We start from the raw sequence: 26,104 nt of genomic DNA, 5'->3' as shown, positions 1-26,104 counted from the left end.
GCTCATTGCTTCTGGGGTGCTAGTGGGGTGATTTTGCTTCCAGATCCTTCCTCAGACAACGCTAGAAAATATGTTTACATATATGCATATAAAAATGTGTGCATAAAGTGTGTGTATATATACTTACACGCACATACATAATTTAGATAATGAGTTCACACAGATGATATTGAACGTGAAATACAAACCATCCCCACAGGGTGTTTCCTGCCTAGTCCCATTCCACGTATGTCCCTTCTCCACCATGAGACGCCTCAACTCCACAAAACACATACATTCACTCATCTGCTTAATCGTCTAAGACATCTAAAGTAGTTTCAGAATTTCTTTGTCTGCAGAACTACAGAGAGAAACCCGCTCAGAGGAGCTCAGGGTTCGCTTCCTTCGCTCTGCAGCCTGAGACGGAGGGTCTCTAATCAAATATCATGTTCCTAGGATCCTTAACTCACTCACGTGCTCTGCCCTCTTCCCGGTCTGCACGGTCATGTGATCATCTGAAACACCTTCAGGTTCACATGTTTCAGCTTGCTTTTGGTATTAGGCTCTTTTCTCCTTCTCATCCTTGTTGATCCAATATTTAATTTATATTTGTATATATTTTAAATAGGTAGCACATAAACCTGCTTAGAAAAGGCAAAAATATACAGAAAGATATTCTTTAAGAATAATCCCGTGCCATCACTCCCCAATCCCTTTATCTCATTTCCTTTCAACACCCCTTGTAAATAGTCAGCTTCTTGGTTTCTGGTTTATTCTTCCTGTATTCCTTTTGGGAAAGGTAAACTAATAAATGCATATAGTTTCTTATTTCCTCTTCTTTCTTACACATAGGGTAACTTACTATATTTATACACTTTGGTATTTTGCTGTTTTTCATTGAACAATATCTCTTCGTAATCACTCACTACTAGTTTGTAGAGACCTGTTGTATTGTTTTGTACGGCTATGTAGCATTCCATTGTGGTGAGTGTACCCCAATGCACTCAACCAATCTCCTATACTGGAATGTTTGGGTAGTTCCAAAAGTCTGCAACATACACAATGCTGCAATAACCTTTTCCATATACAGTTTTATTGTTAGAAGCACATCTTCAAGGCAAACCCTATGATTAAGGGATAAATGCTGACATGAACAAAATAACATTTTACATTCTCACCAAGAATGTATGAAAATGCCTCCTTAATATAAGGCACTGTCAAGCTTATGAATTTTTGCCTATCCTGATGGATAGAAAAGAGCATCTCATCTATACATATTGTAGAATATTTTTAGGGTAGGAAGACACAGTTTACAAGAGACACAGAAATACTATCTAAATGAACGAGGGCTCACAAGCACACTACAGAAAGTTCTCCACTCAAAGGGGTTGATTATCATCAACCAGCAGTTTTGGCTGGCATATGAGCTCGGGAACTGCCCGTATCCAGAGCCATACTGCTTTGAAAGCCTTGCTGCGTCCTATTTATAATGTGCTCAGCCAATTGGAGATCCAATTCATTTGCCTCAAACTGAGTTGTTTTCACAACTACACTCTCAAATTTCTAACTATGTCTTTACTTAATTATGCAATGACTTATTTTACTTTATTGCCTGATTAAGGTGGAAAAAATTCCATATGCCTGTCCAGTTGATTTATCACTCAACTGGTTCAATTAATATGTAGGTCATATGACTCCACACACTTCTTTGCATGTCCATCCTGTCTGGCAGGACCATGTTTCAGATGGATCATAGGTGTCTGATTGCATTCTGCATCTATTTCCTGTATCTGGCTCTCGTCACAGCTTCTAAGGCCATTCTAGGATACATAAGACCTCTCCTGCCTTTCCAGTCTTTTCTCTGACTCTTCTCACAGAGGTGGTACTCTCTCAATCAGGGTTTTTCAACTGCTTTTATGGTAGAGAACTGTTTCAAAGGAAATTCAGTACATATAAAAGATTTATAGGAAAGATGGATCATAAGATGGTCATTTGCTGCACAAAACGTTTCGAAAGAATATTCCTTTAGTTTGAAAACTCCCTCTATATTTCTTTGTAGGAAGTTGAAGATACAATGGCAACTGATAAAAACAATGTTGCTCTATGGATGAACACAAAATTTTTAATTCAGGGGTTATGAATGACATTCACACTTTTATACCAGTCTCAGCATCAGTTTTAACAGCAACCCTGACAGTTTTGGGCTCTGCTTCAATTAAATAGATTCAAAAGCTTTAAAGAGGATGCTCATGTTTGACTAGCAATCACTAGCAATATCTAACAACAGGAGCGATGCCTTATCGTGAATATGAAATTCGCACATATTACATAAAAGACGTAATAAAGTATTGATTATAACACGATCACGATGCACTGTTACCCGTTAGCCTGTTGTTATCAACCATCGGCTGTTGTTTCCTTGACACGACCAAGCGACAGATGAGCTGTACCCGGGCCGGGGCTGGCACATGACTGGGCAGAGTGCTGAGAGGCTGCGGCGGACGACGCACAGGGACGGGCAAAGCAAACCAGTCCAAATCCCCAAAATTACTAACGATGCAGAGATACAACCAGCTTCCAAATTACACATTTACAATAAATTTAGACACACGCACAAGGTGGAGAGAGAACAGTTTTTTCATAGATCTGCCCCGACAAGAGTTCCTGGATTCTCACGGGCCCATCTGTCATCGGGCACAACCCAAGCTCCAGCACAGGCTTTCTGAATTAATTATTGGAAAATTTAATAAATATATTTTTAGAGAAGACAGATGATACATAGATAAGCTTTTTTGCTCTCATGGTGCTCAAGGCAAGGCACCATGTGCTTCCCGGGAGGCCTCGTGGCTGCCCCATGAGGCAGTGGAACTGGTCCCCTAAGTTTTAGGCAGTTTAGTAACTTGCCTAAAAGTATTTGGCTCCTGCGGATACAACTCAAGCCCATCGCTGACTCTGCTCGACCCTCTACTGCCGTGTTCCCCCGGGATCCCCAGGTCTTGGCGTCATCCTTAGCCCCTCACCAAGTGTGAGGGGCTCCTAGAAACTGGGGAGTGGAGACAACTATATGGGAACATTCTGTATAAACAAATACCAAAACTGTAATTTAATAACAAATTAAGAGATGCTCATTTGCTGCAAAAATATTTCAAAATGATCTTTCTCTATACAGAAAATTCTCCTGAATAACATTTAAAATATCATTCAGTTTACCAGGAAACAATGAGTACATAGTTCCTCAAGCTTTAATAAGCCTCATGCTTGTGAAATAATGAGCTGGATTTCATTATTCTCTAAGTATTTGCCCAACTTGTCTCTGAGAGATGAGCCCAAACAGTACAGCTGTAGGGCCTGCAGCTGCCAGCCTCCACGGCGACCCTCCGTGACCCTCGTGCGGCGTGGCCCAGCGGACATCGGGGGAGCAGTCACCATGGAGACCTTATGCCGGGACCCAGCTAAGCCATCTGAGGCTTCCTAACTTGCTGAATTTGGGAGTTGTTTCACAGAGGCAGGTACCTAATGCTGGGGCTCTTACGTTTATGTTCTGCAGCTTCCCCCAAGCCCACTGGCCCTTACCACCCATGTCTGCTAAGGATGTACCACCTCCAGCTGAGGCGGTGAGCACCTCGAACACAGCCATGCGTGAGAGTCTAAGGCCCCTGCTTCTGGAGCCCAGGGCACAATGGGAGCTATTTATAGTGACTTGCATACTTACCTTATCTTCCTGGCAAGCGCACAAAATTCTTAAGGAAAAAACACTTTTATATCTCTGCAACATTTAGCATGGTCAATCCAGTTGTTGTTTTGCATTATCCTGTAAGTTTGTTCAATTACCTGTAATTTGTATCCACAAAAGATTTCAAGGTTCTTGAATGCAGGCACTCTGAGTGAGTGAGTGAGTGTGTGTGTGTGTGTGTGTGTGTGTGTGTGTGTGTGTGCGTGTGAGAGAGAGAGAGAGAGAGAGAGAGAGAGAGAGAGAGAGAGAGAGAGAGAGAGAGAGAGAGAGAGAAAGAGAGAGAAAGAGAGAGAGGGAGAGAGAGAGAGAAAATAGTGCCAGAGTCCCCAGGTGGTCCCAGGCCAGGCTGCTGTGGCAGCCTCCGTCAGCTCACTTCTGCCTGCCGGCATGTTGAACCAATGGACTGGCTTTTGGCATCCATGGTGGGAAGCCTCCATTGGAATACTCGTTAGGGTCACATCTCTGTCTCCCCCACTTATCTTTCCTAATGAGATACACAGTCCAAACCTTCCTAGAGGAGTTCGGCCCCCCCTAGTCTGTTCAAATGCCCAGCTAACCTTTGCTGAGACGGGCAGGACTCCTGAGGTACACACTGTATGAAGATAAGGAGGAAGGTTAATTAACCTGGTCTGTGAAGTTGGGGTAACTTACTCCAAAAGGTTGTTTTAATGATTACGTGTGTTATTATTTATATAATGCTTAGAATAATGCCTGGCAAAGAGAAAGCTCAGGATATGTTAGCGATTACTGATTTGTATAAAATATCTACAATGTGGCCACGGCTTGACGGGGCACTTCCACATACCACCTCATTTAACTAGGATGCACCCCACCGTTACTCGGCTTCTCACGGGCGGATAAAACTGAAACAAACATTTAATTAACATTTAGTGAACAAACAAGTGGATGAATGAAGGCTGAAGCTGTTCTTTCTAGACGTCTCCTGTCATCCCGTTTGTGTTCTACACCTTAGATCCGGGGGACGGTACAGAGCACGGCAGGCTTAACTGCTGCTTCTTGGAGGACAAAAGTCTTGGGAGTTTGGGCCATGTGCTGTTTCATGGTCAGCATTCAACCGTGGGGGCGTTTGTTTCAGTCCTAATACAGCACCTGCCTGGCGTTCAGCCTCCTAGGTGGCATCCTGAGCACAAGGTCAGGGGGTGGGAGTGTAGCAGGATGGGGGATGTGGGGGCGGGGAGGGGAGAGGCAGGGAGGGGGACAGGAGAGGGCAGCAGGTAGGATGGTGACCTGGTGCTGAGGACACCCAGGGCTGCACGAGAGCTCACAACATAAAGAACTGGACAGAATGTTGCCCAAACTAGGTTGCCTGCAAATGTCAAATAATAAGAATCCTTTATCAGGAACACTAGAAACCCTTTCCGGAGCGAAGCCTAAAGAATTCCAGGAAGTACATATTCAAAGCCTGTTTCCTAGGCAGCTGAAGCCACCCACCTTTGAACAAACAGAGCTCGTTCAGTTCTCAAATGTGCCGATTTGCCTGGCTTTTCCAAACCACCCTGAGAGTTGGGCTGGTGTCCTCTGCTTCGGCCTATAAGAGAGGGTTTAATGCTGCTCTCGAGCCGGCCTTTGGGGATCCTTTACTGGCAAAGCCGCCCTACCTCCGGCCACCCAACATCAGCTCCTGTCCCCTGGAGTGGCCTAAGAGGGGCTGCTGAAGGGACAGTGGAAATAGAACGTGGTGGTCAATCTCTAGCAGTAAAGTGCTTGGGAAAGAATAGCACCAACCCTCCATTGCTGACCCCTGAGGCCCTGACCGCGGCTTCAAAAGCCTGTGCTTAACCGCATTACGAGACCAGGAGACGGATCTTGGGGAGGAAATGAGAGTTTGCTTAAATACAAAATAGCACATGGATGCAACAAAATACTACCTAGCCAGTAAGAACCGTGTCAGATGAGACTGCCTAATTACGGGGGGAAAAGTTCAAGGCTAAAGTATTCGACTTTTAAAAAGTAAGCTTTAAAATAAAATCATCCCAGTAAAATAAAAATGTGTGTATTTAGATGGAAAAATAGCAGAATGTTCATTGGCTACATCTGGGTAATAGGATTATGGGCCGTTTTTTAATTCCTTCTTTCTTTCCTTTTGAATTTTCTATGTTAAACACATTACATTTGAATCATGAAGGGACAGTAATGTAGAATAAAATAGGGGTGACAAAAGACACAGTGTGTACAGCCCGGGTGAGCGCCGCGGTCACAGAGCCCTCCCGGAGGTCCCCCCATCTCACCCCCACCTCCAGCCCTGCAGGCCCCTCTTCACAGGCTCACGCAGCGGCCAGGACACCGGTGGTCGGCCAAGGCATGTGCAGCCTCCCCAGGCCTGTCTTATTTTCTCAGGGAGCAGGAGTCTTGCTCCCTCCTGAACCCCAAGACTCTAAAAGCAGAAGAGCTCCTCCCCAAATTGACTGAACGCCTCATGGTCCTCGTGTCGTGCGGATTTGTGCGGGTTCCTGTCCGGGTCCTCAGTCACAAGCTGCCCGATTCTCCTTCACTCAAACACCACCACCACCCCCCCTTCTGCTGCTAGGCTGGCCTTCCACGGGGCACCAGGTGCCCGGACGAGCCCGCATCACACACGCTCGGGCTGCGGTTGGCTCTGTACCTTCCGAGGGGGTGCGTGAGGCCCAGGATGGAGTGGGGAGTGGTGCCTCCGACAGAAGCTGCACAGAATCTGGCGCATGTGTGGTTTTGTCCAAAAACAGAACCATTTCCTTTTGGGAAACCTAAAATTCTGAAAGCGCAAGATATACGAGGAAGCAAATACTTTCTATACACACCGGACTGTGTTTCTCCATAAATTCTTACTTCGTTCTTCTCTGACTCTCTCTGACCTTGGCCCTCGGCTACCAGGAAGACAGGCTCCTCAAGGGCCGCAGAGGCCGGAGGAGCACCCGGGGTTCTAGTCCTGCCCAGGCCAGTGCCTGCAGATGCCACGTAAGCCGCCTCTGGCTGCCCTTCCTGGCCTCTGACATGAACGCACTTGACCGCGTGGAATTACAGACCAAGGAGAGCCCAGATGATACGTAACCCGCACGTAAGCCGGGGCCACAGTGTCCTAAAACTGTCCGGCAATTAAATTGCCTTAAAATCCCTATTGTCTGTGTTGAGAGACCTGGTCTTGCTCGGGCTTCTTACATTTCTTAGAGAAATTTGCTCCTGGCCAACCTGGCTCTGAATTTCTGCTTTCACCAAACCACGTCATTTCATAGAGCATCTGGCCACCCCATACACACAATTGATTTTCTGTACTTACACCTCATAAGGTGGCACCCCAGTTACCTCCAGAAAATCACCAACCCAAGTCTGAGCGCCTGTGTAAGAGTTTCACTGAAACTACCCAAGAGCTGGGAACAAAAACAGGTTTGCAGATTGTCCACCTCCAAAGATTCAGATTCAGCACAGCCAGAAATCAGCGTGACTCACGGGCGTCCTGGGGGCCCTTCCGTGGGGGCGCATTTGGCAGCCACCAGAGCGATTCCTCAGCCAGGTCTGCGCCTGGCCCTTGGCCGGACAGTCTACCTTCCGGAGCGTCAGCCCCACGGGGAGCAGCAGAGCCCGGGAAGGGGGCCCCACGCGGGGTCACTGCAGGCAGCCTGCCACCCCGCTTGCCTGTTTCCAGCGGCATCGCTCCCACGGGCTGGGAGGTCAGGCCCACTTCCCTCTGACCTGACCCTGGGGTCTTGGTGCTGCTGCCTGTCACGGAGCCGGGCCGAAGCTGGAAAGGCATGGAGCAAGTGAGCCCCACCAGAGGCACGTGTGCAGAGAGGGTTCCCAGGCGGCACAGGGCCTCTGAAGGTTGCACCTTGGGGGAGTTTGTGGTTCCAATCCCTCCCCCGGGTGCCTGAGCAGGAATGGAGTGGGCAGAGGCCGTCGCGGAGCTTGCAGATGAGAAGGGAGATGTGAGAAGGGGAGTCGAGGATGCATCTTGGCCTGGGAACTGGGTGGAGGAGTTTCCCAGTATCTGAGATGGAAAAACAGAGAGCAGATCCGGGGAGAAACGTCAGGAGCTTGGTTTTATGCATTAACGCTGAGATGACTATTAGCCACAGAGGAGGAGACGCGGGCCTGCAGACCGACTCGCGGGGCGCTCAGACCACTGCTGAGTCAGCAGCAAGGATTTGCTATTACGTTCAAATTCTTTCACCCATTTATTCTGTTTCCACACACTGTGGAGGCTACTCAAGAAACATCACTAGAAGTACTTCCGATCCCTGCCCTTTCCCACGGTCACTACACTGGTTCAAGATCATGATCTCTTCAGTGTTAGCCTCTGATGAGGCTCCGCGTCTGTCCTCTGCCGTCTGCCCTCCCGCCTCTCTCGAGGTGCTGGCTAATCCTCTCACCCTCCTGCCCAGCAGCCTGCGAAGGGCGCCCATCAGCAAGCTTTCAAGATCCTCCGAGACTTGATGGAGAACTTTTTCGCCAGCAAGCCTGACTTTCCCACGGATACCTTAGGATCCAGCCGGAACTGACCTGTGCTGCGTGCCTTTGCATGTCCTGCTGTGCGGCGCTAGGCCACGCTCCCTCTGTTTCTCCAGGAACCGACCTCCCATACGCCCCAGCAACTTCCGAACACACCATCACATAAGATCACCCCAAAGCCGAGAGGTTTCCTGCACTCTCCCAGGAGAAGTCAAACCCCCCTGTTGTGAGAAGACCAACGTCTTCCCCAAAGGCATAGGCCACCGCTCAGGGGTGCGTCATGCTTCTCCCCGTAGGGTTGCTATTCGTGTTGCTATTCATGCACTGACTCCAAGGTATCCTCAAGGAGATAAAGACTTATTTTTCTTTGTATTACACACATCAGAGCACTGGATCAAAATAAGAGTGCTCATTGAATCAAAGTCATTTCTGAAATAAATATTCTTAACTAAATTCATATAAATGAATGTTTATATGAATCTGTATAAATGTTGTTACCTTGATTGTTAAGGAAAAAAATCCTTAATTCTCAAACATAATCTCAAAACACAAAAACTTGAAAAAGTTGCTTTAGGATGGGATCCCCCTCAGTATGCTCCATGGCAATCGCTCAAAAATATTCCATAAATAAAAGTGAGGGGGACGTAAGCAAATTCTTTGATCAAATAAGCTTGGGGAAACATCTTTCACTTTATATGCCTAATAATCCCTAGCTTGGTTAATGATGGAAATTTATCTTTATGGAATAGCCATGACTAACAGGATACTGGTGTTTCTCAAAATACAGCTGGGGAGGGGGGGCTCCTTTTGAGCAAGATGGAATAGCAGAGTTAGCTTCCCACCTGGAACAACAAAATAGTTGATCTTAAAAAGTCAATGAAAAAAATATATATACACACACACACACACACACACACACTCACACACACATATACATACATCTTTCAGGCAGAATGAAAATTATGTCAGATGGGAAACAGCAGAGGCTTCTAATCGCTCTTTTTTATATTAATTTGCAGCACCCTTCCTGGCCCAGCCAAAGCTGGTCTCCAATCTGAGAAGCGTTCTCGAGGCTTACAAGCTGGAGAACAGCAAGGCCTGTGGGCTGTACACATGGGAAGCCCACTGCGAAACAAAAAGACTTCCAAGCAGAAGTCATACAAGGATGTTAGGAGCAGCGTCTCATTTGAAGGGAAAATGGCAATGTGGCTGAAAGTGGTTGAACTCCAACCATTTATGCATCAGGTGGAGGCAAAGGAGACCTGGGCTGCAGCTTGGTGGAGCCGCTCAGGACCACAGGTGTGAGAAACAGACGTAAGCTCAGGCACGGTGTGAGGCCGTCACAGGAAAGGGGATCGGCGGAGCCCTGGGGTGCCTGCAGCGGCGTGGAAAGGACGGTGCTTCGTGATGCGTCGTGGATGTGGGTTGGTGGGAGGATTAAAAGCAGCGAGGCCTTAGCGTCGCAGACGAGAAAGGAAGTGGTCACGAAGAGCCCAGAGGCGGATAAGGAGACCAGGAAGGCCAGGGGTCAGGGGTCAGGGGAAGCGTTTCGCAAACTGATTGAAGGCGGCAAATGGGAGCAGGCACCTGGCGATGGTGATCATGAGCTGTAATGCCAACTAGAGGCCTCTGGGTTTTGTTGTTAAAGGTTCGTGATCCTGAAAAAATTACTTCTGCCCAGAGCAGGGGCAGAGGCCATGGATAAGAGTCAGGGAACGTGCTCATGAATAGGTAGAGAAAACCACACAGGCCCTTTGCTGTGCGCACAGAGCGATGGCAGGAAGGGCCGGCAGAGCAGAGGACACGTGGGAGGAGGGGTCACCACCCTGTGTGCACGACACGGGTCATAAACCAGAGGTCAGTAGTCAAGTATTTCAAGATGATGACAAAATTTTACTCTGGATGAAGGGTATGGAAGAGAACCATTATTCTACTCTCTCTACTTTTGTGTGTGAAAACTTGTAATAAATGTTTAAAGGAAAATTATGGGGCGAGATTAAGTTACCTAGGGAACCCCAGCCTGGAGAAGAAGTACAGGGGATGGCTTTGGGCCTCGTGCCCTGAGACAGGAGAATACCCACAAAGGGCCCGTGAGCTGAGGGCAGAGGACCAGAAGCACGGAAGGCAGGGAGCATGTGCTCGGTGACCCAAAATTCTCAGCACAGGGAGGGAGGAGGTTGCCTTCCCGCAGGGGGGGAATGCCAAGCTGGGGATGAGGCTGGGGGAGGGAGAGAGCCGGACGCAGCCTCAAGGACGCAGAGCAGGCGGAGGGCAGCGGGGAGTCAGCCCGCACTGGACACCGCGCAGCCCAGGCAGAGCCGCGCTGCAGGCTCCGTCGGAGGCACCGTTCTGTTTCTGGGATTCCCATGCCGCTCACAAAGAGGAGAATTATTTATGGACTTTGAAACTCTGCCTGGACCACTTAAAGACGGTTTTCCTGTCTGTTCATGCATTTGTTTTTATACTGACATTCCTAGCACCTCCTGGATGAAACCCCGGGCTGGGTGGCCCTCCACCAGCGCCCAAGGCAGGCTCGCTCTGTGCTGCTCTGGTATTAGGGGACTTGCCTGTCCGTTTCTCTCAGGGTCCTTCAGGTTCTTTTTCCCAGCCAGACTCTTTCCCACCCCCCTGTGGTCCCCTGCCACAGGCCCAGAATTCAAAGGGGTGGTGCCCCACATACCAGATGCAAAGTCCTTCAGAGTTGGGAGGGATTGCAGTGTCTAAGAAGTACTCACCTTAGAGTGGCCTTTACTATTCAGAGAAATTAGCAAGTCAGTCTTGGCGGGGCCCTGAGAGGACAACCTCCCGTGACACTGGAGCCAGGCCACTTTTCCCGGCCTCGCAGTGTGGGTGCCCAGGCGCCCCCATCTCTCAGGGCTCCCCCAGGAGAAGGTGAAGTGGCGCCGAGCTCCCCCTGGGCAGGTACGGGGCGGGGCCCACACAAGGCCTCTGCGTAAACTGTTGGGATTGGACAGCAGAGCAGATCCACCCCGTCCCGTGGGGCCGGACAAGCCTCAGGTGCTTCCCTTGCTGGCACACCTGCCCCACCACCTGGAGTGGCCGCCTCTTTCCGGACCCCCTGCCCTCCGGGTCGGGCGGGTCTCAGGTCACACCTGGGGAGCTCCGAGGACTTGGTGGGAGGGAGCGGAGCTACACTAGCCGGGCTCCTCTCGGGAAGGAGGGGCTGCCCAGCCGCAAGTTAAGGAATCCTGGCCAACAGCCAGGGGAGCAGCTCACGCCCCTGCTTGTGCCCATGGGCTCCGAGGCACCCCACCATGGAAACTCCCCGTGCTTGTGGAAAATCTCCAGGAACGCAGAATGGCAAGGGCCCTGTCCACGCTGGGCTGAAGGACACTTCCCTGCCATCTGAAAAGGGTTTGCTAATTAAATGGCTGGTGTCAGATTCCCAGGAAATAATTTAACGTATGCGTGAGGGAAAAAGCACAGCTCTTTCATGGTATGAGGGCCGTAAAAGACTTTGCATTGAGCTTAGTAGGAGGCACGTGCTCCAGACCCGAGGCCTCTTGTAAACTGAACTGGGCCAGTGAGAGGGAGCACAGGTGAGCTGCTGGCGTTCTAACCACGCCGTGTCCTGATCCAGGGTCTGCTTACGCCGGTGAGCCTGGTTTGTGAAGAATCGTGGGCTCCTAGACACATTTTCCCTATGTCGGCTATATGTGGATTAAAAGTCACTAAAACTTTTAAAAAATGTTGCTTGTTGCAAATGAGTGATCTAGTCATTAACCTAGGGCCACCTCTACTTCATTTAAAGCACTTATTGAAAGAGTTAAATTGTAGCATCTTTTCAAATACTCAGCAATGTGATTCCCTTCCAATACTGTTCACAGGCTTCCTTAGCAAGTATAAGGAGAGAAAGCGGAAGGAAGCAGCCCTCCCATATGACAATACCCCATATCGTCACTTATGACACATCCCAGTTGTGATTATATAATTTGTGACATGCCAGTGATTATCTGCCCACAGATGTCTCCCCTGCTGGGTCAGATGTGTCATGAGAGCCGGGGGCCCGCCCCCTTCCGTCATCGCACCCCCAGCGCCCGGCAAAGTGCCCAGGACATAGTAGGTGTTCAATGGACATTTATTGAGTGAATAGATGTACGAATATGAAATCCCGCCTTAGCTTCAGTGGGGTAAAAAGCTAGAGGATACTTTGGGCAAATCCGCTAAGATGCAAATCTACTTCCCTGAAGAATAAATGAGAATCAGAAAAAGGGACTCTTCAAAGAGACTCTCAAGCTCTTCATCCTATAAACTGTTGAAATTAAATAAGATTGCTCTGTCCTCATTCTTATCATATATACACAATTTCTCACTGTAGTGGAACATGCTACAGTGGTTTTTCTCATTTTTAGCGTGTTAGTACATTTATAACAATAAACCTTCATGATAAGGTTGCAAAGGAAACAAAGAAAGAATGAATAAAATGCAAAAGTCAAAGCTGACTTTTAATAACAATAGAAGAAACAGCCTATGTGCAGAGAGAGAAAGTCTCTGGTAAGCACAGAACAGAAGAGCAGAAAGGCGCTCTGTGAAAATATGCACACGTTTTAACAAGTGTTCCCAAGAACTGAGGGGAGAGGCGTAGCCCTTAGACGTCCGGATCGGAGGTTGGGGTAGACGGCAGAGGGCGGCCACTGAAGAAGGCCCACGCAGGCACAGACCTGGTCAGAGGCAGAGCCCGGGGCAGGGGGAGTCTGCCTCCGGTCTCAGGTCCCCCGTTTCAGCAGGTCCCGCCAGCATCCAGACCCACCCCCCATGCCCGCTGTCCTCACGCGGCCCTCCGCCCCCCAGGACTGTCCCTTACCTGGCCTCAGTATGATACTAAAAGTATAATGGATAGAGTAAAAATGATATAATAACTTTGTATATCCTGAGATGTTTCCCTTCATTAGGAACATGCTTTGTTTATTTCGCTGGGCCTGGTTATAACAGCTACTCTGAAATCATTGCCTATTTGTTCCCACACCCGTTTAATCGTGGGTAATCATGGGGTCTGATCCGCTTTGAGTTCCTTTCTCCTGAGACCGCGCATCACGCGCATCATTTCCATGGCTCCTCCTGTGGCAGGTGACTTGGGCTCCCGTGCCGGACGTCAGGAATGCTGGGCTGTGGGAGAGCTGGACTCGGCTGTTTCTCTCCAAGGACTGTTTCCTGTCATAGCAGGTGTTTCCTCTGCTGGGCCTGAGTTGCTGACTGTTTCCTAAACGGCACCTCTGCCTTTTCTCAGACCCTTTTTGCCGTCAGCTGGCTGCTCTGAGTCTGTTCTGTCCCGGTGCCTCCGAGCTGGTTGTTGACCAGGGTAAACAGCATCTGGGGCCCCCGTCTGGTTCTTTCCCTCCCAGGATTTCTCCATTCTCCTGGGTATTTGCAGTCCCCGGACTTCTCTTCTCCAGCTGGAAAGTTCTGTCACCGGGGCTGCTGCCCCGAGCTGGCTGTCCTCAGCCCCAGGCCAGCAGCCGCAGAGACAGGAGCAGACGTGTGTGGCCCCGGGTCCCCTCTCCGAGCCCGGTGGCCTTCCCTCCAGTCTGTCCGTGTCTGTTTGCTGCCCACGCCTTCACAGGGTCCTTTCTTGTGTCCTGCCTAGAGTGTGCAGGGGTTTCCATGTGGGTCTATGACCCCTGACCCACCTAGTCCTGTGGACACAGGTTCTGTGACCCCTGACCCACCTGGAGGGGGAGAGTGGTCATCTGGTAGGGTCTTAGCTCACCATACCTGGAATCAGAACCCAATTTTGTTTTAAAATGTTAATCAACATTTATGATAGGCTGAGAGCGCAAAAAATATAGGTATCAACCTTATAATGTGAGACAATGTTTTGTTTTGCTTTGTTTTTCCACAATTGTTTTAAGGGTGCTATGTTGGAGACCTCTTCTGCACCCCTTCAGGTGCCCCCAGACTCGCGGGGCCTTGCTCTGGCCGCCCCGTGCTGCCGGCTCTGCCTGGCTTCTGGCCATCCTGAGGGCGAAGTGTCACAACGCCTCATCTCGTGCCTGCGCCAAGTGCCTCTCATCTCCTGTCCTGTTGACCACGAGGCACTGGGTGCTGCAGGACCCACCTGGATCCCAGGTGGGCATGGCCCCCAGTTCAGGGAACTTAAGGCTGTGGGTGAGCCTTTGACAGATGGTGGATGGAAACCAGTGGATAAATTCCTTCTCCCCCAGGAAAAGTCTTCCAAACTGGCAGTTACCCGGCTTTGCGGAGTCCCGCCAGCAGAATCAAGCAAGCGGATGCCAACTGGCCGATGATCGCCTTGCTGGCTTCCCTCTGTCCCTGGCTCACGTCCCCTCCCCCTCACTCCTTTCCACCAGGACAGAACCTAATGCATTAGTAGTATAGCAGCTTGGCTTTCTGGGGCAGCCAGACCAAGGGAGAAGCGCATGACCCACTTCAGTCCTGTGGATGCGGGTTCTGTGACCCCTGACCCACCTAGTCCTGCAGGCATGGGTTCTGTGACCCCTGACCCACCTCAGTCCTGTGGGCACGGGTTCTGTGACCCCTGACCCACCTCAGTCCTATGGACTCGGGTTCTGTGACCCCTGACCCACCTCAGTCCTATGGACTCGGGTTCTGTGACCCTGACCCACTTCAGTCCTGTGGACTCGGGTTCTGTGACCTCTTACCCACCTGAGTCTTGTGGACATGGGTTCTGTGACCCCTGACCCACCTAGTCCTGCAGGCATGGGTTCTGTGACCCCTGACCCACCTCAGTCCTGTGGGCACGGGTTCTGTGACCCCTGACCCACCTCAGTGCTGTGGACTCGGGTTCTGTGACCTCTGACCCACCTCAGTCTTGTGGACATGGGTTCTGTGGCCTCTGACCCACCTCAGTCCTGTGGACTCGGGTTCTGTGACCCTGACCCACCTCAGTCCTGTGGACATGGGTTCTGTGACCCTGACCCACCTCAGTCCTGTGGACATGGGTTCTGTGACCCTGACCCACCTCAGTCCTGTGGACTCGGGTTCTGTGACCCCTGACCCACCTAGTCCTGCAGGCACGGGTTCTGTGACCCCTGACCCACCTCAGTCCTGCGGGCACGGGTTCTGTGAGCTGCTCCTCACGCCTGCCTCCTGGCCGTCTAAGCTCCTGCCACTCTGACCTCTGCCACCTCTCCCCAGCCTTGTCTCACCTGCTCTGAAAACTCGCTCAGGCTGCACTGACCCAGGCTGCTCGTCCGGGGTTTTACGTCTGACCTGTGACCCTGGAGGGACAGAGCATCTTCCAGGCCCAAAACTGCTTCCTAAAGAAAGAGTGGGTCTCTGACTCCTCGGCCTCTGCTCTCCTTCCCTGAAATGCTCTCCTCTCTTCTTGTGGGACAAGGAATAAAACGCGTGGTGAATGTGCGGAAGAGGGAGCTGGCGCGCAGACGGCTCGTGCTCCGCCAGGCAAGCCGCCTCCCACCTCAGCGAGTTCCTGCCCCGAGCGCGAGCGCCCACAGCGGCCCTTGCTGTCTTGTTGCCAGGACAGATGGCTCAGCCAGACCAGTGAATGGGGCGTGAAGACAGGCAGTGGATTCTCTGGCAAGGACAAACTTTCCAATAATCGGTGGCGTCCAGTAAGCGGTGCAGAGAGAATGACGGTCCTGAGGGACGGGCGAGGCCTGCCTGGAACCTCAGCTCGGGCCAGACGACCACCCGTCTGGAACACTTTGGGGCAGAGATACTGGAGCTCGAGTCCCCCTCGTTTCCGACTCGGCCTGCGGTGGTGGGTGAGAAACTCGCTGCTAACGGGAGGCCAGGTGATGGTGGCGACGCTGGCCCGAGGGCCACACTTTGAGAAGCACAGCGGGGCTGTCCTGCTAAGACACGCCCTGGGCTGCGGTGAGAGTGGAGCCGCTGAGAGCACAGGCTCCGCATCAGGCCGATGTGGCTGGAGCCGCAGTCGGCGGCGGGACAGCTGTGGGGACTGAGGCAGGAGCTTGCTTCCCGATTGGCATAATTGGAAAATGGATTTTCCACTGAGCAACTGGGGGGCATCAATGTGTCAAAAGCAAAGCGGCCGTCAACACTACGCCTCATTAGCAGCAAGGAGTGAAACGTGCCCCCCCGGGGGGCTCTCATCCCTGCCACCGTCCCCCTCTTCAGGACGAAAGTACCCCGAGCAAGGCCACCCCTCCCAACAGCAGTGATCTATGCATAGTGTGTGCCAGGAAATGACACTACGCTAGTGCCTAAACATCGCCTCTGTTAATCTGACTTTCTTGAAAAACACGGCTTCCCTGCACTGACAAACAGCGTATTTAAAATGACCAGCTGCCTACTTGGGAAAGTCACTATGACCACTGAGGGGAAATCATGCAACCAAACGAGGCTTTCTAAAAAGAAAAACAAAGCGCTATTTGCTCCCATAGAGAAACCAAGTTTCCCTTTGAGCCTCCCTGTGACACCGCGGGCCCACCCGGCAGTCCTGGGGCCTGACTCCACTGCTGTTGGACCCGCACGAGCGGGCGGCCACCACGTCCTGCAGGTGCGTTCGCCCGCTCCGCCTCCAGCCAGTCCTGCCAAGCAGGAGAGGTGACTTGGTGGTTCACTGCAGACGCTGGCTCTCATCGACCCAGAGCGGGAGAGCCCTTGGGGACCCAGAGCGGCCCCTCCACTCGCATTCTGGGCTTCGTTAACAAGAGCCTTCAGGCGGGTGAGGCCTCAGGGGACAAAGGAAACAAAAATAGAACTCAAAAGCTGGCTCTGATCTCCAACGGCAGGCCAGCTCTTGTCTCCATGGCTTTCCTCCAGGCACGCAAACTGGAATTCCCCTCCTGCAAGGAGCCCTCCTGCCCCCAGGGCCCCTGGCAGCCGAGGGAAGCCTCACCAAGATGGCATCTCCATGGAGATGGAGATGGTTCTGGAAACTATGGAAGCCTGGCAGGCAGAGCGCTGCTCCTTTGGGAGGCCATTGGCCTGGAACAGGGCAGGCCAGCATCCATCCAGCAGGCACCGAGCACTCCCTGTTTGTTGGGCGCCAGGACAGTCAGGCATCTGTGACACGAAGCCAGCACGGCACCTGGCTTTGCCTTCCAGAAGGTTCTGTCAGTAAGGGAGCTACCAAAGCCCGCCGGTTCCCAGGGAGACGGAGCATTCTGTGCCTTTTTAGGAGAAAATTCGGGGAAGCCTGAGAGGAGGCCTCTGGGCTCAGTCCCTGATTTTCACACAACAGGAGTGAAAATAGAAGGAACCCCTTCACTTTCCCCATAGGAAGAGCTACCTGGAGCTTCTTCGGGTGGTACCCCAGGGAAAACCCAGTCCCCCCACATATCTGGTCACCTAAGAAAGTCATCTAAGCATGCCTGGGTCCTTTACCGCCTGTGGCAATTCACACTCACAAAGGAGAAGCCAGAGGGGAGGGCAGCAGGGGACAGAACCTCCCGTCTGTCCAGTGCCGGGCACTTTGCCCCAAGCTCCCTGTCCAGTTAGAGAAATACCTGTGGCACACAGAGGGAATCCAAGCAGTGGCCTGGGTACCTCGGAGCTGGGGCTTTGTTATTGTTCTGATGTTCACCCTGGCAGCTGGGATTGTGAGGAAGGAATCAGAGAAATTATGAGTTTGGTCCAGATTCAAACATCCGAAGAGTGTCAGCAGAATTAGATTTCCTGGGTCTATTAAGTCTCCTATATTCATTATGTCGCCTCCAAGCCATCTGCCTGCAGGTGACCCCAGAGGGGAACAGCACAGAGCAGATGTTGCCCGTGGCTGAGTGTCATGCTGTGCCCCACAGACACGGCGGAGGCCACCCAGCACCTCCTGTGAGCTGAATCCCTTCTTTCCCTGCCTGCTGTGGGCTGAACTGGGCCTCCCACATCCGTAGGTTAAAGGCCTGGCTCCCAGGACCTCAGGATACAGTGCATTTGGAGACAGAGCCTTTAAAGGGGTGACAAACAAGGTCACATGGGGGGGCTCTAATGCAGCACATGGTGTCCTTGTGAGACGAAACTAGGATGCAGACCGAGGGGCGTCCATCTGCGTGCCAGGAGAGCGGCCTCAGAAGCAGCAGGAGGCTGGCCCCATGACTCCAGACTCCCAGCCTCTGGAAGTGAGGCTGGGAACGGTGACGTGACTTCACGGAGGTCATACGGCCAGTGAGTGGCAGAGCCGAGTCCGTCTTGGATGAATGGGCTTCCGACACCCCACCTGTCTCCCAGGCCACATGCCGTTCTAACCCTGAAGGTTCCTCTGCACCTTGTTCAAAACACCAGGCTTGGCAGTTCCCATGGGACAAAATATTGACAGAGCGTCACACAGACCATGTGCTGGGATCGCAAAGATCCAAGGCCAGCAGAGCTGCGGAGTCAGACGAGGCATAAATCATAGCTGCAGAAAAGCCAGAAGGAAACCAGTTTCCCTCTGAACCCCAAGCCCGAGGAAGTTCTCACACTTTTTTCAGCAGGGGAGAATTCACCACATTTTCTGCCTTCCGAGGACAAGAAGACTGAAAATGGGTGGTTAGCTGGAAACTCCCCCAGAGACCTGCATACCTGTGTGCTCCCCGGTCAGCATGAGTGTCGTGGGGAGAAGGCTTGGTTTGCAAACTACGTGCCTCAGATGTGCACACGAGTGCCCTTTCCTTACCCTTCTCCAGCTCTGCCTGCATTTCACCCACCTGTTGGTGGAACACTTGATCCAGGCCTTGAGGTAAGAAGGGAACTACTTCCAGTATAAACTCGGTCACCTCATCTTCCCCTCCCTGGGGGCAGCCATTCCACCGAGGCCCCTGGTCCCGCCGGCGCTGGCTGGAAAGTCTCCGACTCTGTGGTTTTCAGGCCCTGGTCCAGGGCTCCTTCCATCTCCTGTCACCCGGGTCTCAAGGGGCACGGCCACCACCCGGCCCGTTCTGAGCTGTACCCCTACCCCAAGGAAGATGTTTTATATGTCACATATTAGGTATATAGTTGACGTCTCTGTCATTCGTAAATGGAGATCTTTGCAGCCCCTTCTCCCCCGGGACCAGAACCTCCTTAGGCTGCAGCCCCTCAACTGAATGACCAGAAACACACGCCCCCTGCCTCGCGGCGTCAGGTTTTGCTCATGTCTCTCTGCAGGGACGCCTCCGCCCGGCTCTCAGCACATGCCCCACTCTCACCTCCCGTTTTCTCCCGCCCAGCTGTATTTTCGCTTGTTACTTTTTCACTACTGACACTTGGTGTATGTCTGGGTCTGAAGTTGCATCACATACTCTCCACCCCACACACCCGGAGCAGAGCCCCGTGAGCATTGAGATTGTGGATGACCTGTCGAAGTACATGGGAGCCGCCCCTGCGAGGCCACAACTAAAGCCCTGAGGTTGGCCTCAGGGATGCCTAAGGACCTGCGGAGCCCACAGCCCAGCCCTGGGAGGCACAGGTGTCATTAGTCAATGACGTGAGCAGCGCAGTAGCAGGGGTGCGCACCCGGGAGTGGAGGAGAGGTGGGGAGGGTGGGGAGCGTGGGGAGCAGAGGTCGCAGGCAGGGCTTCTGAGAGCTGTTTCCGTGGGGCCTTGATCGGAAGACTGACGGGGGAGCAGCTGGAGTGCTTCAAGCAGAGAGGAAGCAAGAAGACCCTGCGAGCAGGGCTGAAGGGTAGGGGAGCCCAGCAGTGAGGGGCTGGGCAGGGTGGAGGGGCGCCATGGGTGTCAGGGCCAAACTGGGACGTGCGGGGCTCACGGGCAGGCAGCTGGCAAGGGACGGAGACACTCACATTCCTACTCAGGTACAGCTTCTGGCAGAAATGCCAGCCGAGTTGCCTGCCCAGGAGAGTGGGGGCAGGGAGAGCAGGGGGCCCATACCAGCAGGGGTGTTCCTTAGGGGTGCAGCCCTCTGGGGGGAGACGCCTGGGGCCACACAGGAAGGCAGGGGGCACTGGCGCCGAGTGTGGAGTCCGTGGGACACGTCACACCTCCTGGCAGCAGGCGCAGAGGACGGCCCCAGGCTGCCCTTTGTCACCTCAGGGATTCCCAGGACTCCCGAGAGCCCAGCCACACCCGACGGGGATCCAGGTGCTCCGACACAATGACCTCCTTGTGAGACGCCCCAAACGCCAGACTCCGAGCCGACCCTGAGTGGGGAGTGAGTGCAGACACGTGGCACATATGGGCCTGTTCCCTCACGATGGTGACGGCCACTGTGCCGGTGCCACTCTGCCCAGGGTGCGTGCATCCACACTGCGCAGATCAGTGTTTGCCAGCTGGCTGTCAGATCAGACGGGACAGGCAAGACCCACTCAGCGAGCTGCAAGCACGGGGCTGGCCTTCTGGTCAGAGGCCCGTCTTCGATGCTTTGTGAATGAGGGCGTCTGGGAAAGCCTCCTTCTTGTCTGTTACGGCTTCTCATCTATGGGATGCGTTCACTGCTTTCCTACAAAGTCTCAGGTCTGACAAATGAGGACACAAACCCCTGTGGGCAGGGAGAGTAAGCACCCAGGGGCATATCGGGAAGCCTCTGTTCAGGGCACACCTGAGCTCAGGCGCTGTCAGCCTGCCCGCACCCATCGCCAGGACACTGAGAAGTAGGTGTGCTGAGGGCGCCCTGCCCTGCCCTGTCCTGCCCTGCCCGGGGCCCCGCAGGCCGCCTCCTCTCAGGGCTTCCTGTGTCCGGAGTTCATGCCTTCCCCGCCCCCCTATTCACCCCTTGCAGCTGCACAGATCCTCCCCCTCCAGCCTCAGGGCCTGCCTCTGGCCTCCCCTGGTGTGCCCCGAATTGCCCTCTCTGATTGGAACTGCGCTCCGAGAGCTGAAGCCCCATTCCCCTGGCCAGCCAGGCTCCGCACCACTGGGCATGGCCTGGCGAGGGCAGGGAGGCACAGCAGGGTGAGAACCCAGAAGAGCAGCAAGGAGAGAGGGAGGGAAGAGGAACCCACCCAAGAAATGCCTCGGCAGCAGAAAGCTGGAGGGGAGCATGGGGTGGGGGGAAGCCCCCTGCAGCGGGCGGGCTGTGAGCGGGGCACCGGGTGAAGAGGACAGGGCTGGGGACCAAGGGAAGGATGGGTGGCGGCAGAGAACCACCGTGAGAGGCGCGTGCTGAAATCCGCACCTGTCCTGGGCGAGTATGAATAAAACCAGTGGAACGCCTGTTAGGACACGGACACCTCGTCCCCCTTCCAGAGCTCAGAGTCCTTCGACTGGGCGGCGCCCTGCAAACCTGTTTTGTTTTGTTTTGTTTTGTTTTTAACAAGCCGCCCAGAAGCTTCTGATGCAGATGTTGGGAAACGCTGTCCTCCGTGGTGAGGAGGGCACCTGGTAGCAACTCAAACTTAGTCAATTAACCTCAGAATTTGACATTTTAAATGCGCAGCGTTGAAACTCAGCTGCCTTGTAGCACAAACGCAAACGCTGGGCTCCAGGGGTGGCTGATTCTGCTCTCCGGGCTCCTCCAGGACCCTGTGTGGAAGGTTAGTTAGAACATCTCCAAGGACCCTTTCATCCAGAAGGGTCTTTCTGTTCGCCTGACATCTGATGCACATCTTGGTCTGCGTTCAGGGGCCAAACACTCCCCAGTTCCTTCTTCCTGTAGCCGCAGGTGTTAGACAATACAAGTGCTTTGCCTGTTTGAAGACAGATTTTTAAGAGCCAACTGTGTGTTTCACATCCTATTTAAAACTGATGCCAATATGTTTAATTACATGTGCAATATTTTACACCTTTCCATTTGAGCATTTCTAATTCCTCGTAAGGAAGATTATTTGTGTTTCAAAAGCACGTGTGAGTAGAGAAGTCACTATCGAGGTGTCCTTGGGGCACCGATACCAACAGGGAAGTCAGAATCAGAGCAGCTTTTTCTAAGCCCCCCTCCCGCACCTGCAGGGGCGGCCTTCTCGCTGCGCCCTCTCGGGGCCTCTCCTCGGGGGCTGTGCACCTGGCGTCTCTCTAGGTGTCCAGTTCTCCTCTTCCTATAAGGACCCCACTTGGATTGGATCAGGGCCCACCCTAATGACTTCCTTTTTATCTCATCACTTCTTAAAAGGGTTATCTCCAAATAAATCTCACTCTGAGGCACTGGGGGTTAGGGCTTCAGTGCATGAATTTGGCGCGGGACACAGATCAGCCTGAGATGGTTCTCATCATCTGCCCCACAGAAGCCGAGTGACCCAAAGGCCACCAGGAGAGGTGCTGAAGTGTTCACACAGGTACCCAGCCTCCTCCCTGCCATCTGTACCACCGCCTGGCAGTCAGCACCACATTCGGTATGAACTCACTGAGTCTGGCTTTGGAGTAAGACTGATCCTCCCAACAAGGTTAAATTTCCAGCCACTCTTTTTCTCCAGGAATATCCTTGTTTCTAGTTAACTGAAAGTGAGCAAGCCCCCACATGTCCCTTCAGCAGGGCCTCCTGTTTGGGGGCAATGGGAATAAGGAATCGCTGCAGAAACCGCTCTTCGGGTATCCATGTATAATGAGCTCCATTAGACAGAAGCCACAGCCACAGGTCTCCTGGACGCAGGCCTTTCCTGCCCATGGCCCCCCGGGGCTCTGTGGTAGGACTGCACCCTTGGGGTTTTTATAAACCCTGTTAACAAACAGAGAAAGAGGCATGACGTAAGAGTATGTCCACAGTGAGGGTGGCGCTTCTGGGAGAGCTGAGCCCACAGCTCCAGGCAGAGTCAAGCCACCAGGAGGGCAGGAGGTGGTCCCTCTATGGGAAGAAGTCAGCCCAGGCCTCTGAGGAACCTAAACTGAGTGAGGGTACAGGACTCGGAACATAACACCCGAGTATCGAGCCGAGGAAGGCGACCGGGCCCACCGGGTCCCACCACTAGCGAGGGTAGATTTGGACCCCCAAGAACTGCGAATATTGGACTCATTGGATGAAGAGAACAGAACCGTCCTGAAGGAGGTGACCGATTAAACACTGGCTGCGTGAACAAACATGAGCATACGAGAAACCACTGGCCGTGAACAACTTCAAAATACTGCTTCACAAAGGGCTTATTTACTAAAAACAGGAAAGAAAGGTACCTCTAAAGGGAGAAAACTGGTGGACACCAACTTAAGCAATGAAAGGCAATGGCACTGATATTGGGGCTCTCTGTGACCTTGGCGCTCTGTGTGACCTTGGGGTTCTGTACAACCTTGCACCTCCCGGCGTGACCAATCGAGTGAGAAGGACGTAGTGACCCGTATAAAGTGTTCCTGTCAAAAACTGAACCTAAGCAGGAGGAAATAATCAGATGGATGCAGATGGAGGGACACTGCCCAAAACAAATGGCTGGGACTCTTCAAAAATACCAGGGTGATGAGAACTTGGTTAAGGCTTGGGAACTGTTCTAGATTAAAAAAACAGAAACAACAAAACCAGGACAGCTAATGGGATGAATAATTCCTGATTCCTTCCCAGATTGAAAAAAATAACATTCAAAAATATTACTGAGACAACGGGGGGGACATTTGAATTCGGTCTGCCTACTAGGTAATATCATGTTTTCAGGGCTAGATTGCCTGAATGTGACACTTACATTGTTATGTAGGATGACATCCTTGAAGATGCGTCATGATATCAAGGATAATAAGCATTGAATCACCTCACCAAAGATATCCATGTGCACGTACAGGTGTGTGGGGAGAAAAGAATCCAGCAAGTGTGGCAGCTGTTAGCAGCCGGTTACTCTGGATGCAGGCAGAGAGGGGTTTCCTGCTGTTCTTGCCACTTTTCTGCAGGTTTAATTTTTTAAAAAGGTTGGGGAAAATATGAACAACTACAGAGTAAGTCGCATGTACCGTGTGACTGGTGCACGTCAACGCTCCCACGTCCGCGAAGGGGTGACCCTCTCCAGGCCGAGGCAAAGCTTACTGCGCGGGCGAGGCGAGGCCCCGAGCCCAGGGCACGTGCTGAAGCGCCGCATGAACGGAACCCAGAGCGCCGGAGGGGCGGCTCCTCCACCGAACTCTTGGAGCCTTACCACTCACCCCCGTGTCACCGTCTCCTGCAAATCCCAGCCGCCAGCAGCCCCGGTCCTTTGGCCCCACCCTGGGGCCTGTACCAAGTCTCGGTGTGTTCCACAGTCACCTGGGCAGGCGGCTCGGCGAGGCCGATGCCCATGGAGCGCTCTGCCGTCCTGCTGCCCCAAGGACGCTCTGCGCCCACCCGGCCCCGAGGACGCAGGCCTGGCAGATGGGCTCCTCTCCGCCCTCTCGACGGAACCGAATCCGGGCCCTGCTTGGGCTCCTGATGCAGAGCGCCGGGTGGAGCTTTTCTCTTCTTTCCATCACAGGTGACCCCCTTCAAGTTCTGCTGTTACACCTCACGGGGGTGTATGTGATTTTATGTGTAATGCATCAAACAGCAGTTTTAGAAAATCTGTGACGTTTCTGGTCAGTCAAAAATGGCTTGTTGTAGAAAGATGCTCACTGTCCTGGGAAGCCGTCTGCATATGCTGAGATTCTGTGACTCTGAGGTCCTGTCTGAAGCAAGGGTGGGCTGAAAAGGGTCACATGGGATTCTCGCAAGACGCGCTTTTTGCAAGGAGCAGGGAGGTGCTGTAGGTGCCCACAGAGGACCTAGATTCTTCCCCCGTAAAGACGAGCTGTCCCCCACGTAGTTGTGAGGCCCTGAGCAGCCGCCCTCACGTGGACTCCCCTCAGGCCCACACCCCCGCCTGCTCCAGCTCCTCCTCAGACACCCTCTGGACCTGCCCCAGAACCTCTGCCTGTGATCTTCTGCAGGCCGGTATCTTCCGAGTGTGCTGCCCTCCAAGCACTTTCCTCTCCACTCTAGCGCAGCCTTTGAAATCTTCCTCATCTCTTCAAAGTCAGTCATTCAGAAGCACACACCGTGTTCCAGATGCGGCTTCCCCCAGGGACCTGGCCAGGCAAAGTCCCTGGCTGCCCCAAGCTGGCACGCTACAGGGCCTTCACCAAAGGGAAGCTGAGTCCTCCCCACAAAGGACCTGTCTTGGGGGGTAGGGGATGCGGGAGGAACTTCCCAAAATCTTATCAGTAATATTTGCCCAGTCAAGTCTCATTGAAACCACAGCCTGCCAGGGTTGGTGACACAAACTGGAACTGAGACACTGTCCCTGGTGTCAGGCAACGGCTGGAGCAAGCTGCCTGGGCTCTCAGCTGTGACGGCTCGGCCCTCTGGGACTCACGGCGGCCTGGGAGTCCACCTCCACAGACCCTGTCTGAGCAATAGCGTGGCCTGGGGTCAGCTTCTCCACCACCTGCCTCCAGGCAGGAAGAGAAGGCTGCCACATTCACTTGAGGCCCATCCTCCTGCTGTGACCTCCTCCCCACTGTCCTCTGGAAGCAGATGCCACCTGTTGGCCTCACATGGGGCACATTACCAGGGTGGGTGTGCCATGACTTTGCATAGAACGTTTGCAGGATAGGAGAGTGAAATAAGTGACTGGTCAGTAAAAACATCCATTTCACATAAAGAAAAAGGCATTTCGCTAAATAGAATGAAAGTTGCCCATGAATTTGAAAGTTAAGAACATAGAAAGTCAAACTGATTTCGGCTCTTCGGCTGGCAGCTTCGGGCTCTGCTCCCAACCCTGCAGGGGAGTCACTTTGTGGACTGGCTTGCAAAGCCCTGGTGAGAGACATGCCCTCCGAGGGCGCCTCTGGTGCCTTTTCCCAAATGCTGTCCAAATAGTAAGGGAGATGTGGCTGCCGAAGAGGCGGCTTCATTCGGCTGCTGCGAGGCTCTTAGCGCACCAGACGCAACCGTGGTGGCCCCGAGAGACAGCCTCACATTGTCTCCCACACATGAATCGCTGCCAGAGCAGAGATGTTCCAAATTCACTTAAATGAGTGGCTCAAAGTGCCAAGGACCCAGGCTCTCTCCATTTTCTTTCCCCACCATCCTCAACTTGTCGGTGTTTGTTCTTATGTTGTCCAGGTAGCAGCCGGTGTCCAGCCTGTCTCCTCACACCCTGCAGCAGGCAGGCGGGGAGAGAGAGCGCCTCCCCACCCAGGGCACAAGAGAACCTCCCAGGACATTCCGTCCCCCTGGCAGCTGCCCCTTGC

At 52.8% G+C, this 26,104-nt stretch overlaps 2 long non-coding RNA genes across 3 annotated transcripts in view; one reads left to right on the top strand and one right to left on the bottom strand.

Moving 5' to 3' along the window:
- Window positions 1–11,094, bottom strand: part of LOC108399438 (uncharacterized) — a 120,127-nt gene extending 109,033 nt beyond the window's left edge. Inside the window, exon 1 of the long non-coding RNA XR_005062828.2 lies at window positions 10,891–11,094. This is a non-coding gene — a long non-coding RNA (uncharacterized lncRNA). The remainder of the gene's footprint in view (window positions 1–10,890) is intronic.
- Window positions 2,478–26,103, top strand: LOC140846106 (uncharacterized). 2 transcript variants are annotated; one of them, XR_012125004.1, is made up of 3 exons: window positions 2,478–3,488; window positions 22,216–22,323; window positions 25,977–26,103. It is a non-coding gene; the product is annotated as an uncharacterized lncRNA (long non-coding RNA). The 2 variants fall into 2 exon arrangements; XR_012125003.1 differs by lacking the exon at window positions 2,478–3,488 and adding an exon at window positions 19,612–19,724.
- The last annotated feature ends 1 nt before the right edge of the window (window position 26,104 follows it).

Source organism: Manis javanica, chromosome 14 (genome assembly GCF_040802235.1).
Source record: "Manis javanica isolate MJ-LG chromosome 14, MJ_LKY, whole genome shotgun sequence".
Taxonomy (NCBI): Eukaryota; Metazoa; Chordata; class Mammalia; order Pholidota; family Manidae; genus Manis; species Manis javanica.
This window is presented reverse-complemented; position numbering and strand designations above follow the sequence as displayed.